Source organism: Chiloscyllium plagiosum, chromosome 1 (genome assembly GCF_004010195.1).
Source record: "Chiloscyllium plagiosum isolate BGI_BamShark_2017 chromosome 1, ASM401019v2, whole genome shotgun sequence".
Lineage (NCBI taxonomy): Eukaryota > Metazoa > Chordata > Chondrichthyes > Orectolobiformes > Hemiscylliidae > Chiloscyllium > Chiloscyllium plagiosum.
Genome location: NC_057710.1, coordinates 56,424,423 through 56,441,988, shown reverse-complemented (window position 1 = coordinate 56,441,988; position 17,566 = coordinate 56,424,423).

The following is a 17,566-nucleotide window of genomic DNA, read 5'->3' as shown; positions in this document are numbered from 1 at the left end:
TAAGGAGAATCCAAAGAGATTCTATCAATACACTAGGGGCAAAAGAGTAAGCAGGGAGAGAATGGGGGCTCCTTAAAGATTAACAAAGCTGTCTATGTGTGGAACTGCAGGAGATGGGGGAGATACTAAACAAGTATTTTGTACTGGTATTTACTATGGACAAGCATATGGAAGCTAGGGAACTTGGAGAAATAAATAAATAGTGATATCTTGAAAAGTGCCCATATTACAGAAGAGGAGTTGCTGTATATCTTAAAACACATAAAGGAATCCCAGGACCTGATCAGGTGTATCCTGGAACTCTGTGGGAAGCTAGAGAAGTGATTGCTGGGCCCCTTGCTGAAATATTTGTATAATCGATAATCACAGGTGAGGTGCCGGAGACTAGAGGTTGGCTAACGTGGTGCCACTGTTTAAGAAGGGTGGTAAGGGCAAGCCAGGGAACTATAGACCAGTGAGCCTGGCATCAGTGATGGGTAAGTTGCTGAAGGGGATCCTGAGGGACAGGATTTGCATGTATTTGGAAAAGCAAGGACTGATTAGAGATAGTCAACATGGCTTTGTGTGAGAAATTGTGTCTTACTGACTTGATTCAGATTTTTGAAGAAGTGACAAAGAAGACTGATGAAGGCAGAGTGGTGAACATTGTCTATGTAGACTTCAGTAAGGCATTTGATAAGGTTCCACATGGTAGACTGGTTAGCAAGGTTAGATCACACAGAAATAGTGAGGACTGCAGATGCTGGAGAAGTCGGAGTCAATAAAGTGTGGCATTGGTAAAAGCACAGCAGGTCAGGCAGCATCTGAGGGGCAAGAGAATCGTTGTTTCGGGCATAATGAAGAGTCCTGATGAAGAGTCACACTTTATTGACTAGATCACATAGAATCCAGGGAGAGCTAGCCAATTATTTACAAAATTGACTTGAAGGTAGGAAATAGAGGGTGGCGTGAAAGGGTTGTTTTTCAGACTGGGGTTCTGTGACCAGCAGAGTGCTATAAGGATCGGAACTGGGTCCATTGCTTTTTGTCATTTATAGAAATGATCTGGATGTCAGTTTAGGAAGTGTCATTAGTAATATTGCAGATGACACCAAACGAGGTGGTGAAGTGGACAGTGAAGAATGTTATCTCTGAGTACAATGGGATCTTGATCAGATGGGCAAATGGGCTGAGAAGTGGCAGATGGCGTTTAAGTTTGATATATGTGAGGTGCTGCATTTTGGTCAGGCAAAATAGGGCCGGACTTATATAGTTAATAGTAAGGTCCTGGGGAGTGTTGCTGAACAAAGAGACCTTGGAGTGCAGGCTCATAGTTCCTTGAAAGTGGAGTCGCAGGTAGACAGTGTAGTGAAGAAGGTGTTTAGTATGCTTTCCTTTATTGGTGAGTGCACTGAGTATAGGAGTTGGGAGGTCATGTCGTAGCAGTACAGGACACTGGTTTTGAAATCCTATGTTCAATTCTGGCCTCCCTGCTATAGGAAAAATGTCATTGAATTTGAAATGACGTAGATAAGATTAAGAAGGATGTTCCTGGGATTGGAATGTGGGAGCTATAAGGAGAGGCTGTATTCCCTGGAGCATCAGAGGTTGAGGGGCGACGTTAAAGAGGTTTATAAAATCAGGAGGGGTATGGATAGGGTGAATAGCCAATGTCTTTTTCCTAAGATAGGGGAATCTAAAACTGGAGGGCATAGGTTTAAAGTGACAGGGGCAGATATATACAGAACCTAAGGGGCAGCCTTTTCAAGCAGAAAGTGATGTATGTAAGGAATGAGCTGCCAGATGGAGTGTTGGAGGCTGATACAATTACAACATTTAAAAGGCATCTGGATGGGTATATGAATAGGAAGGGTTTAGAGGGATATGGGCCAAATGCTGGCAGATGGGACTAGATTAATTTAGGATATCTGGTCGGCATGGACAGGTTTGACCAAAGGGTCTGGTTCTGTGCTGTAAAATGCTACGACTCTATGACTCGGTGAAATCTTGTGACATTTGACTCCAATGCATTGAAGTTAGATTGTCTGAATGGACTCAGTGGTCTCTGCTAGAAGTACTGGAGAGAGGATGTCCTAGTGGCATTATAGATAGATTATTAACCAAGCAACTCAGCTAATGTTCTGGTGACCTGAATTTGAATCCCACCCCAGCAGATAGTGGAATTTGAATTCAATCTTAAAATCAGGAATTAGCAGTCTACTGATGACCATGAAGCCATTGTCGATTGTCAGAAAAACCCTTCTGACTAACTAATGTTCTTCAAGGAAGGAAATCTGCCAACCTCACCCGGTCACATGATTCCACACCCACAACAACATGGTTGATTCTCAATTGCCCTCGGAAATGGCCTGGCAGGCCACTCAGTTGTACAAATTGCTACAAAGTCTCAACAAAGAAGTGAAACAGGACGGATCAGCTGGGTCCAACCTAGCCACCAGAAAAGCCAACAGCAGACACAGCCCTGTCAAACCTGCTAAATCCTCCTCACTAACATCTGGGGGCCAGTGCCAAAATTGGGAGAGCTGTCAAACTAGTCAAGCAACAGCCGGATATAGTTTATTCACAGAATCGTACCTTACAGACAATATCCCAGATACCACCATCACCATCCCTGTCCACCGGCAGGCCAGACCCAGGAGAGGTGCGGCACAGCAGAATACAAACAGGAGGGAGTTGTCTGAACGTCCTCAACATTGACCCTGGACCCCATGAAGTCTGATGGCGTCAGGTTAAAATGGGCAAGGAAACCTCCTGCTGATTACCACGTACCATTCTCCTTCAGCTAATGAATCAGTACTCCTCCTTTGTTGAAATGTAGGCTGGGGACTGGGGGACATTTCAATGTCCAGCACCAAGAGTGGCTCAGCAGCAGTCCCAGTGATAGAGCTGGTCGGGTTCTCAGGAATGTAGCTGCTAGATTGGGTCTATGGCAGTTGGTGAGAGAAGCTACAAAAGGGAAAAACATACTTGACCTTATCGTTACCAATCTGCGAGCTGCAGTTACATCTTTCTGTGGTGATATCCATAAGATTGACCACTACACAGTCCTTGAAGAGACAAAGTCCCACTTTCACATTGAGAATGCCCTTCATCATGTTGTTTGGCACTATGGCCAGGCTAAATGGGACAGACTTCAAACAGATCTAGCAACTCAAGGCTCAGTACTCATGAGGCCATCAACAGCATCAAAACTGTCCTCTAGCACAATCTGCATTCTCATGACCTGGCATATCCCCCACTCAACCATTACCATCAGGCCAAGCGATCAACCCTGGTTCAATGTAAAGTGCATGCCAGGAGCAGCAACAGGATCACTTGCATTCCAAACAGCATAAGCAGTAAGTGATAGACCCACAATGGATCAGATTTGAGCTCTGCAGTACTACCACATCTAGTCATAAATGGTAGTGGACAATTAAAAAACTCACTGGAGGGGGTGGTACCACAAATATATCCATCTTCAGTGATGGAAGAGTCCAGCTTATCAGTCAAAAGATAAGGCTGTACTATTCACAATGATCTTCAACCAGAAGTGCCAAGTGGATGATCCATGTTGACCTCCTCCAGTGGTCCTCAACATTGCAGATAGCAATCATCAGCCAATTCAATTCACTCCATGTGAAATCAAGGAAGGGTTGTAGCTATTGGATAGCATAAAGGCTATGGGCCCCGACAACATTCAAGAATAGCACTGAAGACTTGTGCTCCAGAATTTGCCACTCCCCTAGCTAAGCTCTTCCAGTGTAGTTATAACACTGGCAGCTACTGGAAAATTGTCCAGGTATAGCATGTACACAAAAATCAGGACAAATCCAACCTAGTCAATTACTGCCCCATTAATCTTCTGTCAATCATCAGTAAAGTGATGGAAGGTGTCATCAATAGTGCTATCAAGCAGCATCTGCTCAGCACTGACCTGCTCAGTGATGTCGAGTTTGGGTTCTGCCAGGGCCACTCAGCTCCTGACCTCATTACAGCCTCTGTTCAAAAACAGACAAAAGAGATGAATTCCCGAGCTAAGGTGAGAGTGACAGCCCTTGACATCAAGGCTGCATTCGACCGATTGTGGCATCAAGAAGCCCGGTCAAACTTGAATCAATGGGCGTCGGGGGCAAACTCCTTGCTATTTGGAGTCATTTCTGGCACATAGGAAGATGGTCGTGGTTTTTGGAGGTCAGTCATCTCAGCTCCAGGACATCTCTGCAGGAGTTCCTCAGTATAGTGTCCTAGGCCCAAACAACTTCAGTTGTTTCATCAATAACCCTCCCTTCTTCATAAGGTTAGAAGTGGGGATGTTTTGCAACTCCTCAGATCCTGAAGTAGTCCACACTCAAATGCAACAAGATCTGGACAAATCCAAGCTTGGGCTGACAAGTGGCAAGTAACATTCACACCACATAAATGAAAGGCAATGACCATCTCCAATCAGAGATAATCTAACCACCGCCCCTTGACATTCAATGGTGTTATCATCATGGAATCCCCCACTATCAACAGCCTGGGAGTCACTGTTGATTAGAAACTCAACTGGACTCTGCATAAATTTATTGGTTACCAGTCCAGATCAGAAGCCAGGAATGCTACTGCAAGTAACCCACCTCCTGACCCAACAAAGCTATCTACCATCTACAAGGCACAAGTCAGGAATGTGATGGAATACTCCCCACTTGCCTGGATGAGTGCAGCCCCAACAACACTCAAGACTTGACACCATTCAGGAGAAAGCAACCCCCTTCATTGGCACTACATTCACTCCTTCTGCCACCAATTCTCAGTAGCAGCAGTGTGTACTATCTATAAGATGCATTGCAGACATCCACCCAAGATCCTCAGACAGCACCTTCCAAATCCATGACTACTTCCATCTAGAAGGACAAAGGGCAGCAGATACAAGGGAGCATCACCAACAGCAAGTTCCCTTCCAAACCACTCACCAACCTGACTGAAATGTATCATCATTCCTTCACAGTTGCTGTGAATCCTGGAATTCCCTCGCTAAGGGCCTTGTAGATCAACGTACAATAGATAGACTGCAGATGTTCAGGAAGGCAGTTCACCACCAACTTCTCAAGGGCAACTAAGGACAGGCAATAAATGCTGGCCAGCCAGCAATCCTGATGTCCCATGAGTGAATGAAAAAAAAACTGGAATGTCTTTAGGTGATAATTTTAGTTAGAGCTGAAGTTTGTGTTCGATGAAAACGATATACTCTCCTCATAATTTAAAAACAAGTTGGGTTTCATGGTTATTTCATGGTGCCATGTCATATCAGGTGATCAATATGAAGTTCCACTGGTAAGTTTATTAAAACTAGATTTAAATGCAGATCAGGAAAATATTCAGTTTACTGCATTTTATCTCTCAGGAAATACTTTAATGAGTGGCACAGCTTACTATTTGCTCAACAAGGCAGCCTGTGCTGGCGCCAGTCCTGAACATATATCAAGTCATTCACGGATGCCCTTTGAAATGTCAAAGCTCTTACCTCTTGTATTTCAATCTAATGAAACACTTCCATTTCAGTGTTTAATTAATAAGGAATTCTAGAGTTCTTAATTGTCTCCCAGTCATTTGCCAGGTTTATTGGTTTGATTAGTTTGTATTGAAAGACCATGATAAAAATAAAAATAAACATTGCTCCAGTCAATGACAGAAGTTCAGAGTTATCTACTGTTCTTCATTCCTCTGGATGGATGGTAATTAGGAACAGTGTCATTAACCAAAACCCATTTAAAGTCTACATTTGGAGAATTAGCGAAAGTTTGCTGCAAAATATAACTTGAAATAATTGTATAAATTGGAGTATTGTTAAAACTTCCTGTGTATCACTGGTAATTATACAGAACTAATTAATTGATATTAGTATTGATCGACCTTGATAAAGCTAATTTAAGGAGTTACAGAATTAATCCAAGATGGTGGCAATCTGAGTAGATCGGCTTTGCTAAGCTCTGCACCCCAGCCCAGTAGTAGTGATATTTTTGCACACCCCCCACCTTACCTTTTCTCAGAGAAAAGTAATGTTAAATGGTAGTGAAACCATTTAAATCCATTTGCAGTGGAGCCTTGATTGTCTGAGCGAGACGGGCGGGGAGTTTGGGTAGCCGGAAACAGGCGGTAATCCATGAGTGCCGGTTGTCTGAGTGTCTCTCGATTATCCAGCAACTCGCCTCTCGATTATCTGGCAATTCACGGCATAATGCCGTTTAACTGATAATTGAATGCTGGGTTGCCTGGTACCATTTTTGCAGGACCTTGAGATCTTGTTCAGTTGGACCGGGATTTGGATGGTTGATGTTCGGACAGTCAAGGTTCTACTGTAAATTCATTTTGAGCGAGTGAGGATGGTGAAAGGAAAGCATACAGCCAAGCTCCAACACACAGGACACTCATAGAAGACATTGGTGTGTCTGTGACTGCGACTGCAGATACAGCTGCAGCTCCTTCAGCAGCTGAGAAGGAGGTACCTGTCCAGCAGAACGTCGCTGAAGAACTCATGACGATCCGAGAGATGATCAAGGAGTTGATGGAAGACAGTTATACTCGACTGGAGCCGATTTCGGTCATGCTACGAAAGCATGAGAAGGAGTTGGAAGGACTCGGGAAGCAAGTTAAAGAGGTTGAGCAGCAGACCACTGAGATGAGACCAAATTCGAGTCCTCGGCGGGGCGGATCCAGGCCCTCAAAAAACAGGTCCGGACCTTGACTGAACAGGTTGAGGATCTGGAAAATTGAGGTAGGAGGAAAAATATCTGGGTGGTTGGGCTGCCTTAGGGATTGGAAGGCAGGCAACTAGCAAGCTTATTTGAAGACTGGCTACTGGAGTTTCTTGGCTGTGATGCTGAGGCAGACCAGGTGAACGTTGACAGAGCTCACCGGGTTGCAGTGTGCAGATCCAGTCTGGGTCAGTGCCACCGCCCAGTCCTGGAATGATTTCAAAGCAACAGGGACAAGCAGAGAGTCCTGGAATCTTCTAGAAGGATGGGGAAAGATCCACAAGCCCTGACTTATCAGAGAACCTAAGATAATGTTTTTCCAGGACTTTTCTGTAGCGGTGATCTGTAAAAAGAATATGATTGATGAAGTCAAGAGAAAATTAAGGGACATTATTATTCAATATTCAAAGTGATACCCAGAGGTGCTTCATATAACTCATGAGGAGATGATGCAGTCATTTGACTCCTCAGAACAAGTGAAAAATGTCTTGGTCACTTATATGCGTAGGAGGTGTAAGCGGGGGTACTGTAGTTAGTTTAGTGTTTTGGTTTTTCGTAAATAGATTCCACAAATCTTCTTTTGAATATGCCCAGCAAGCTGTAAGTCAAATTCTTCCTCTTGACAGGTCAAAGGTGGTTGTAAAGGATCATGGCTAGCAGTGTTCTTAAATGGTGCACTTGGAATATTAGAGAGATCTACTCACCAGTTAAAAGGAAAAAGGTGTTGTCGAGCCTTAAAAAGAAGAGGGTGGATGTTGCCCTGTTGCAGGAGACTCCCCTTAATGACAAGGAACACTTGAAATTACAGCAGAGAGGGTTTGATTGGGTGTTTTTCTCATCATTTAACATTAAGAGCAGGGTACAGGCCATACTCGTCCAGAAAAATCTTCCATTTAATTTAGTAGATTGTGTCAAAGATGAATATGGCCGGTTTGTTATCCTAAAGGCCCTAATACATGGTGAGGAATATAGTCTTTTGAATGTCTATTGTCCTCTGGCTCAACCCCTTAAATGTTTGACTGATGTACTATCTAAGCTGATGGCCTTTGCATTGCAGCATATTATTATAGATCCTGTGCTGGATTGAATGCCCAAAGCACCACCGATCCCACCCAAAGCTTTTTCCACAATCTAAACAGTTGGGTGATCTATTTGTGGAACTGGGGTTGGTAGACGTTTGGAGATGTCTCCATTGTATGGGCAGGGACTTTACCTTCTTTTCCAATCCTCATAAGTGCTATACAAGGATTGATTTTTTTCCTAACTCCCACAGCTCTTCTAGATTTGGTGGTATCTTGTTCAGTTGGGAATATTGACGCCAAAATTAGAAGTGTAGTGGACAGCGAAGAAGGTTACCTCGGATTACAGCAAGATCTTGATTAGATGAGCCAATGGACTGAGGAGTGGTAGATGGAGTTTAATTCAGATAAATGTGAGGTGCTGTATTTAGGAAAGCAAACTTGGCAGGACTTATACACTTAATGGTAAGGTCCTAGGAAGCGTTGCTGAACAAAGAGACCTTGGAGTATACGTTCATAGATCCTTGAAAGTGGAGTCGCAGGTAGATAGGATAATGAAGAAGGCATTTGGTATGCTTTTCTTTGTTCGTCAGAGTATTGAGTACAGGAGTTGGGAGGTCATGTTGTGGCTTTACAGAACATTGGTTAGGCCACTTTTGGAATATTACATACAATTCTGGTTTCCTTCCTATCGGAAAGATGTTGTGAAACTTGAAAGGGTTCAGAAAAGATTTACAAGGATGTTGCCAGGGTTGGACGATTTGAGCTATAGGGAGAGGCTGAACAGGCTGGGGCTGTTTTCTCTGGAGTGTTGGAGGCTGAGGGGTGACCTTAATAAAATCATGAGGGGTATGGATAGGGAAATAGACAAGGTCTTTTCCCTGGGGTCGGGGAGTCCAGAACTAGAGGGCATAAGTTTAGGGTGAGAGGGGAAAGATATAAAAGAGACCTAAGGGGCAACTTTTTCACACAGAGGGTGGTGCGTGTGTGGAATAGGCTGCCAGAGGAAGTGGTGGAGGCTAGTACAATTGCAACATTTAAAAGGCATCTGGATGGGTATATGAATAGGAAGAGTTTGGAGGGATATGGGTTGGGTGCTGGCAAGTGGGACTAGATTGGGTTGAGGTATCTGGTTGGCATGGATGTGTTGAACTGAAGGGTCTGTTTCTGTGCTGTACATCTCTATGACTCTATGACTCTATAACTGTATATTTGATGGTCGAGATTAAGGGTAATGCAATGAGCTTTCCGTACTGGAGAGTGAGTACTCTCGATCATTTTTTGGAGGGAGGTTCCTCAGGTGACATCGAGCGTCTACGTGAAATCTGGGAGAGACAGTTAGGAGTTGAGATCACTTCGGAAACATGGGATGACATTTGTGAGAGTGCGAGGAAGATTTCAATATGTAATAGGACTCATGCTATGCAGTTAAAGGTTCTTCATAGTGCTTATTTGGCCCCAGATTGTCTTGCTAAATTTAAGCAGGGAGCATCTTCAACGTGCCCCAAATGTAAAATAAACATGGGTACCTGACTCATTGTCAGTGGTTCTGTCACAGACTCTGTGCATATTGGAGCACTGTGGCAGGAGAAAGAGAGGGTCTTGGGGACCAAATTTAAGGTGGACCCCGTCTCTTTGCTCCTCAGTTTGCTGAATTTATCACCCTTAGATGTACATGGGAAAAAGCCCTTAAACATTCTCACTTTTTGTCCAGGGAAGAACATTCTGATGTGCTGGGTGTCTGAGAACCCCCCTCACACCCCAGGTTTATTGGGGTGGCATAAGTTAATCATGGAACACATTCCTTTAGACATTCTTACAAATATGGCGCACCAGAAAATGGACAACTTTTACAAGACATGGCAGCCCTTTTTGAATTATTTGGAAGCAGATCTGTCCACCGTTTTGATTAGGGCCTTTGTCTAGCCGTGATGTGTTGGTCTGATAACCTAATGCCATGAGAGGAAGAATTTTAGGTTTAATAATTGATGCTCTCGAAGGTTGAGAGCTATGGTCTTGTTGTGCTGAGCAGCGTTACTTATTTATTTATTGATTTGTAATAAGTGTAATTTTGATTCCTTTTGTAGTGTAGTATAATAGTTGGTATATTGATTATTGTTGTGTTTGATGTTATGATGCTATATTTTCATATTTTTGAAACTTTTTAATTTTGTCAAGAAAAATTTTTCAATAAAATTTTTAAAATAATTACAGAAATATTGTGTGGCATTTAATGCCCCCTAGGAGGTGGGTCCAGACATAGCCATAAGACCATAGGAGATGTAGGAACAGAGTAGGCCATTTAGCCCATCCAGTCTACTCTGCCAATCAATCAAATCATAACTGATCTGATAGTCCTCCACTCCATTTTCCTGCCATTTCCTCATAACCATTGCTGATTAAAAATCTGTCTATCTCAGCCTTGAATACACTTTGTGCCCCAACCTCTTCAGTCCTCTGTGGTAAAGAATTTTCACAGATACTTCTCTGAGAGAAGAAGCTCTTTCTCATCCCTGTCTTAAATGTGTGATCTCTTATTCTAACGTTATGCCATCTGGTATTGGACTCTCCCAGAAGGAGAAACAGCATTCTTAACATTTCCTCATCAAGACCTCGAAGAATCTTGTGTGTTTCAAAAAGGTCTCCTCTCATTACAGTCTGTTCCGATGTAACTTGATAGTTCCTTTCCTGTGTGATCCTGTGTTTAAAGAAAATCGAGATTGAATCACATTATTGCCAATACAGGTGAGGAATGTTTGCATTCCACAAACAATGTTCTCAATTCTTCAATCAAGTTCTAGCCAATTCATGTTGAAGTAACCTACATTATGGTAGAACAGGTGTACTCTAAATTCCAATCTTTACAGACACAACCTATTTCACCTCTCACCATAAATAGACCCACCATCTATGGCCTAGTAAGCCTTCTCTGGACTGTTTCGAATATTTCCTTCAAAAAGGAGATCAAAATTGCGGCCTAACTAGTAAGACTTTCCAATACACTGTTCTCTTTGAACTAAAGGCCAACTTGCCTTCCCTATTACCTGCTGAAGCTGAATGGTAGCTTTTTGTGATTTATTCACAAATATTCCAAATCTCTTTGTGCAGATTGTGAGATTGGCATTAGATGCGTTAACAAAACATAACAATAGCAGTGGCAAATAGAATTCATTTCCAAATGCAGAAACTGTATTCGGACTACTTGTGGTTGATACACCAGCTCTACTTCAAGGAGTGAAAAAAAAGGTTGTCTCCCATCTGCCCAGATGGAGATACCAGTGATACAATTGACTTTGGCCAGTTTGGGTTCACTGTGATGATCACATGATCAACATTGCATTATTATCTTAAACTAAGATTGAAGGCTCTGGTATCATTCCAAATGTAAGACACTGGATCATTCTTTAAAATTAGATTTCTTTAATCTCTGCAGCACTCTATGACGTAAGACCCACAGAGTCATAGAGATATACAGCACGGAAACAGATCATTCAGTCCAACTCGTCTATGCTGACCAGATATCCCAACCTAATCTAGTCCCATCTGCCAGCATTTGGCCCATATCCCTCTAAACCCTTCCTATTCATATACCCATCCAGATGCCTTTTAAATGTTGCAATTGTATCAGCCTCCATCACTTTCTCTGGCAACTCATTCCATGCATGCACCACCCTTTGCGTGTAAAGTTGCCCTTAGGTCTCTTTTATTTCTTTCCCCTCTCACCCTAAACCTATGCCCTCTAGTTCTGGACTCCCCGACCTGAGGGAAAAGACTTTGTCTATTTTTCCTATCCATGCTCCTCATGATTTTATAAACTTCTATGAGGTCACCCTTCGATAGTCCAGGAAAAACAGCCCCTATTCCTGATGAAGGAATTTTGCCCGAAACGTCGATTTTCCTGTTCCTCGCATGTGCCTGACCTGCTATGCTTTTCCAGCACCACTCTGATCTAAACTCCTGTACTCAATACTCTGACCCAAAAAGGAAAACATACCAAACGCCTTCTTCACTATCCTATCTACCTTTGACTCTACTTTCAAAGAGCTATCAACCTGCACTCCAAGGTCTCTTTGTTCAGCAACCCTCCCCAGGACCTTACCATTAAGTGTATAACTCCTGCTAAGATTTGCTTTCCTAAAATGCAGCACCTCGCATTTATCTGAATTAAACTCCATCTGCCACTCCTCAGCCCATTGGCTCATCTGGTCAAGATCCCATTGTAATCTGAGGTAACCATCTTCATTGTGCACTACACTTCCAATTTTGGTGTCATCTGCAAACTTAGTAACTATACCTCCTTTGTTCACATCCAAATAATTTATATAAACGATGAAAAGTAGTGGACCCAGCACAGATCCTTGTGACACTCTACTGGTCACAGGCCTCTAGTCTGAAAAACAACTCTCCACCACCATCCTCTGTCTTCTACCTTTGAACCAGTTCTGTATCCAACTGTCTAATTCTTCCTGTATTCCATGAGATCTCACCTTGTTGACAAGTCTCCCATGGGGAACATTGTCAAATGCCTTACTGAAGTCCATATAGATCACATCCACCGCTCTGCTCTCATCAATCATAGAGTCATAGAGATGTACATCATGGAAACAGATCCTTCGGTCCAACCTGTCCACGTTGACCAGATATCCCAACCCAATCTAGTCCCACCTGCCAGCACCCGGCCGATATCCCTCCAAACCCTTCCTACTCAAATACCCATGCAAATGCCTCTTAAATATTGCAATTGTACCAGCCTCCACCATTTCCTCTGGCAGCTCATTCCATACACGTATCACCTTCTGCGTGAAAAGGTTGCCCCGTAGGTCTCTTTTGTATATTTCCCCTCTCACCCTAAACCTATGCCCTCTAGTTCTGGACTCCCCGATCCCAGGGAAAAGACTTTGTCTATTCATCCTATCCATGCCCCTCATAATTTTGTAAACCTCTATAAGGTCACCCCTCAGCCTCCAACGCTCCAGAGAAAACAGCCCCAGCTTGTTCAGCCTCTCCCTATAGATCAAATCGTCCAACCCTGGCAACATTCTTGTAAATCTTTTCTGAAACCTTTCAAGTTACACAATATTTTTCCGATAGGCAGGAGACTAGAATTGCACGCAATATTCCAACAGTGGCCTAACCAATGTCTTGTACAGCCGCAACATGACCTCCCAACTCCTGTACTCAATAGTCTGACCAATGAAGGAAAGCATACCAAATGCCTTCTTCACTATCCTATCTACCTGCGACTCCACTTTCAAGGAGCTATGAACCTGCACTCCCAGGTCTCTTTGTTCAGCAACACTCCCTAGGATCTTACCATTAAGTATATAAGTCCTGCTAAGATTTGCTTTCCCAAAATGCAGCACCTCGCATTTATCTGAATTAAACTCCATCTGCCACTTCTCAGCCCATTGGCCCATCTGGTCAAGATCCTGTTGTAATCTGAGGGAATCCTCTTCGCTGTCCATTATACCTCCAATTTTGGTGTCATCTGCAAACTTATTAACTGTACCTCTTATGTGCGCATCCAAATCATTTACGTAAATAACAAAAAGTCGAGGACCCAGCACCAATCCTTGTAGCACTCCACTGGTCACAGGCCTCTAGTCTGAAAAACAACCCTCCACCACCACTCTCTGTCTTCTACCTTTGAGCCAGTTCTTTATCCAAATGGCTAGTTCTCCCTGTATTCCATGAGATCTAACCTTGCTAATCAGTCTCCCATGGGGAACCTTGTCAAACACCTTACTGAAGTCCATATAGATCACATCTACTGCTCTGCTCTCATCAATCTTCTTTGTTACTTCTTCAAAAAACTCAATCAAGTTTGTGAGACAATCCTCTTTGTTGCTTTTCAAAAAAACTCAATCAAGTTTGTGAGACATGATTTCCATGCATAACGCCATGGTGATTATCCCTAATCAGTCCTTGGCTTTCCAAATATATGTAAATCCTGTCCCGCAGGATTCCCTCCAACAAATTGCCCACCACTGACGTCAGGCTCACCGGTCCAAAGTTCCCTGTCTTGTCCATAGCATCTTTCTTAAATAAAGGTACCATGTTTGCCAACCTCCAGTTTTCCCTCACCTCACCCATGACTATCGATCATTCAAATATCTCAGCAAGGGGCCCAACAATCGCTTCCCTAGCTTCCCACAGAATTCTACTGTAATCTGATCAGGCCCTGGGAATTTATCTACTTTTATGCGTTTCAAGACATCCAGCACTTCTGGCTCTGTAATATGGACATTTTTCAAGATTTCACTATCTATTTCCTTACATTCTATACCTTCCATGTCTTTCTCCACAGTAAACACTGATGCAAAATACTCATTTAGTATCTCCCCTATCTCCTGTGATTCTTGATGTGGTTTGAAGCTAGAAATAATCAGATGAAGAGTATAATTAATATGAACAAAAAATTACAGAACACACTATGTAATTTTTGTAGTTTACCTTTGACAAGCAATATTAAATAGAGACTAATGGATATTCAGAAAATTCTTTGAAGCTGTATTTTGATTTGGACTGTTTGAATGATATCAAAACTACAAATTAAATGTGTTATAACAATAACGGTCGACATATAACATTAAAACCAAAGTTTTGATTTTTTTTATCATGCCATTGAGATTGTGACTTCAGTTGATTTCAAGTCTTGTTATTTTACCAGCAATTCGTTGTCTCATCAATATGTAATGTTATCCTCAATAAAGGATTAGTAATTGTTCTATTATTAGTTCATGTTTATTGAAGAAACACTGACATTTGATAACTGGGAAATAACAGGGTCACAATATATTACTCGTTACTTCATGTTTCTGCTTTAACTGTTGTAAAGTGATGTGTATTTCTTTTCTCTCTTGTTTCTCCGAAGCATTACATACTTATTCCTACATAGTCTTTCTCCTTGCTACTACCTCAGTGGATTAAAATTGGAGGTGTTGCACTGTCTTATTTAAGGCCATTCTCCCAATAACTCAAAACTGAGAAACACTTTTTCTCCTACAATTTACAAGCTTTTCAAATTGGTTTGTCTTTTCATTATTACTCAAACTATTTAACCTTAAATCCTATGAGCAAAGTGCCAAAACAAATGCTGGATATCTGAAATAAAAACAGTTCATTTTGAAATCCCCAAAGCCAAAATATAATCTGTCTGTTCTCTCTGTCACACATACCATTAGATCTACTGAATACTTTGATAAGTACAAGTGCAACCTATTCTGCCTTTCAACTTTTTTGCTTTATTTCATCCTGTTTTTTAAGTTTAGTGAAGACTACATTGTGGATTATGATCTTTCCCTGACCTTACTCAGTGATAATAAATATAACAATGACCTGCTGATCAATGTTTTTCCAGAAAGATAATTAGTTGGCAGAATATCTCTGAATAACTGGATCCTTCCTTGCTGGAAATGTTATTTCACTTGGAGCTATGCAGGAAATTGTGCCCACTTCTTTCTTAATATTCCAGGCAATTAATATTCTAAATTAACTGTCCCTAAAATATATCAATTTTTGTAACATACTCAAATATTGTTTCAACAATTGAATCAATAATTGAAACAATTCAGCACCTTGTGAGATGGTTGAGATGTTGTCTATAAATAATCTCCTTCAAAAGAATAAGGCTAACCAGTATTGTGATCCTTTTAGTGAGAATATGAGTCTGTGTACTGCTTCATTCTAAGGCAAATATTAACCTACTAAATGGAGTGCCTGTAAATTGTTAACAAAAGAACTCAATTAAAATCAAGTTATGGCCCTTTTTAGGAGATGTATGTGGTCTGCTTTTGTGAAATGACGCATTATTTTGCACTGCAGCTGTGTGTGCTAGACAGCTGTACTTTAATACTGTATAAAGACTCTTGCCAATTCTGGAAATCTGTCAAAAGAGTGCATGGATTTAGGCCTTATAATTACAAATAAAAGATGTGATTTTAGATTGTTTCAAGAACTAAAACTGGAGTGGAAATAAAAAATAAATATTGACAAAACAAATTACAATAGCCAGAAGTGATGGAAGCACCCCCTGTTACAAATGGAGGTGACACAGATACCCTGCCACTTGGGAAGGGTGTTGTGAATTACTGTAATGGTGGAATATGGAAAGGTAATGGTTTAATTGTTTCAGCAACTGTATTGAATTGTGAAGATATTTTGGTTCTAATTTAGGAGTAAGTAATTCAGTTGATTGAAGGACAAAGCTTACTGCAGGAATGACAGTGGGAAAGTGTTCAAAGCATTCTTTTGATAGAAAAAATATACCTTTTATTAAATCAAAAAGATGTTAATATCCGAAATGATAATTCAGATATGACAGGAATTGTAGAAAGTAGAACCATAAGAGAACATGAACCAAGATTGCAAAACTTACAACAGGACCAAACTAACAAAAAGGTTATCTCAATGCACATAGAATTTGAAACAAAACAGATGAACTGACAGCACAAGTGGTAATAAATAATGTGTTCTTTCATTGTGGTGACATTATTATAAAGCTAGGAAAAGGCGACAGTGTTAATTAATGATATTACGACCACAATTGACTGGGATGAACTAAATTGAGGAAATCAGTACATAGAAATGTGGGCCTTCCTGTGTGGAGTTTGCACATTCTCCCCGTGCCTGCATGGGTTTCCTCCGGGTGCTCCAGTTTCCTCCCACAGTTCAAAAATGTGCAGGTTAGGTGAATTGGCCATGCTAAACTGCCCGTAGGGTTAGGTGAAGAGGTAAATGTAGGGGAATGGGTCTGACTGGGTTGCGCTTTGGTGGGTCTGTATGGACTGTGTGGGCCTGTTTCCACACTGTAATTAATCTAATCTAAAAAAATGGTTTCAGTAGGAATGAGAAAAGATTAAGACATGAAGTCATTTGTGGGAGTGGTACAGACACCATCACACTCACCAAATGGGAGGACAGAGTAAAAGGAAGAAATAATGGAAACTTATCAGTAGGATTCAGCAATAATCATGAAGATATTAATGTGCATATGGACTACACATAAAATAAGCGAAGGTAGTCCAGATTACAAAACCAGAGAATATTTTCACATTTATTTCTGAGAACAGCTATTCTGGAGCCAATCAGAGAACAGGTGATGAGGGACTTTGTATCATGTGCAGTACGGTAGAGTTAATTAATTATCTCCCCGTGAATACATCTCTAGATAACAGTGAGCATAATATAATTGAATTTTACATTCAGATTGAGGAGGATAAAAGTGGATCTGAGACCTGTATTATAAACACAAATGAAGGCAATGATGACAGCAGACAACATTCCAGCAATAGTACTGAAGACTTGTGTACCAGAACCTCTGCATATCTAGCTGTTTCCCTACAGCCACAACACTGACATTGATCTGAAAATGTGGAAAATTGCCCAGATTTGTCCTATACACACAAACTATGACAAATCCAACCCAGCCAATTTATCTCACCTTGTTCTGTTCTTGATCACCAGTAAAATAATGGAAGGTGTCATCAACAGTACTATACAGCCTCACTTACTTACTGACTACCTGCTCACTGACACTCAACTTCGGTTCCACCAGAACCACATAATCCCTGATCTCATTACTGCCTTAGCTCAAGCATGGATAAAAGAGCTAAATTCCAGAAGTGAGGTGGGAATGCCCTTGACATTATGGTTGCATTTAACCAAGGCTGGCATCAGGGAACCCGAGTAAAATTGGAGTCAATAGGAATCAGCGAGAAAATCTTCACTGATTGGTGTCATTCCTAGCACAAGACTAAGGTGGTTATGGTTGTTGGAGGTCAGCCATCTCAGCTCCTGTACATCTCTGCAGGAGTTCCTCAGGGTAGTGTT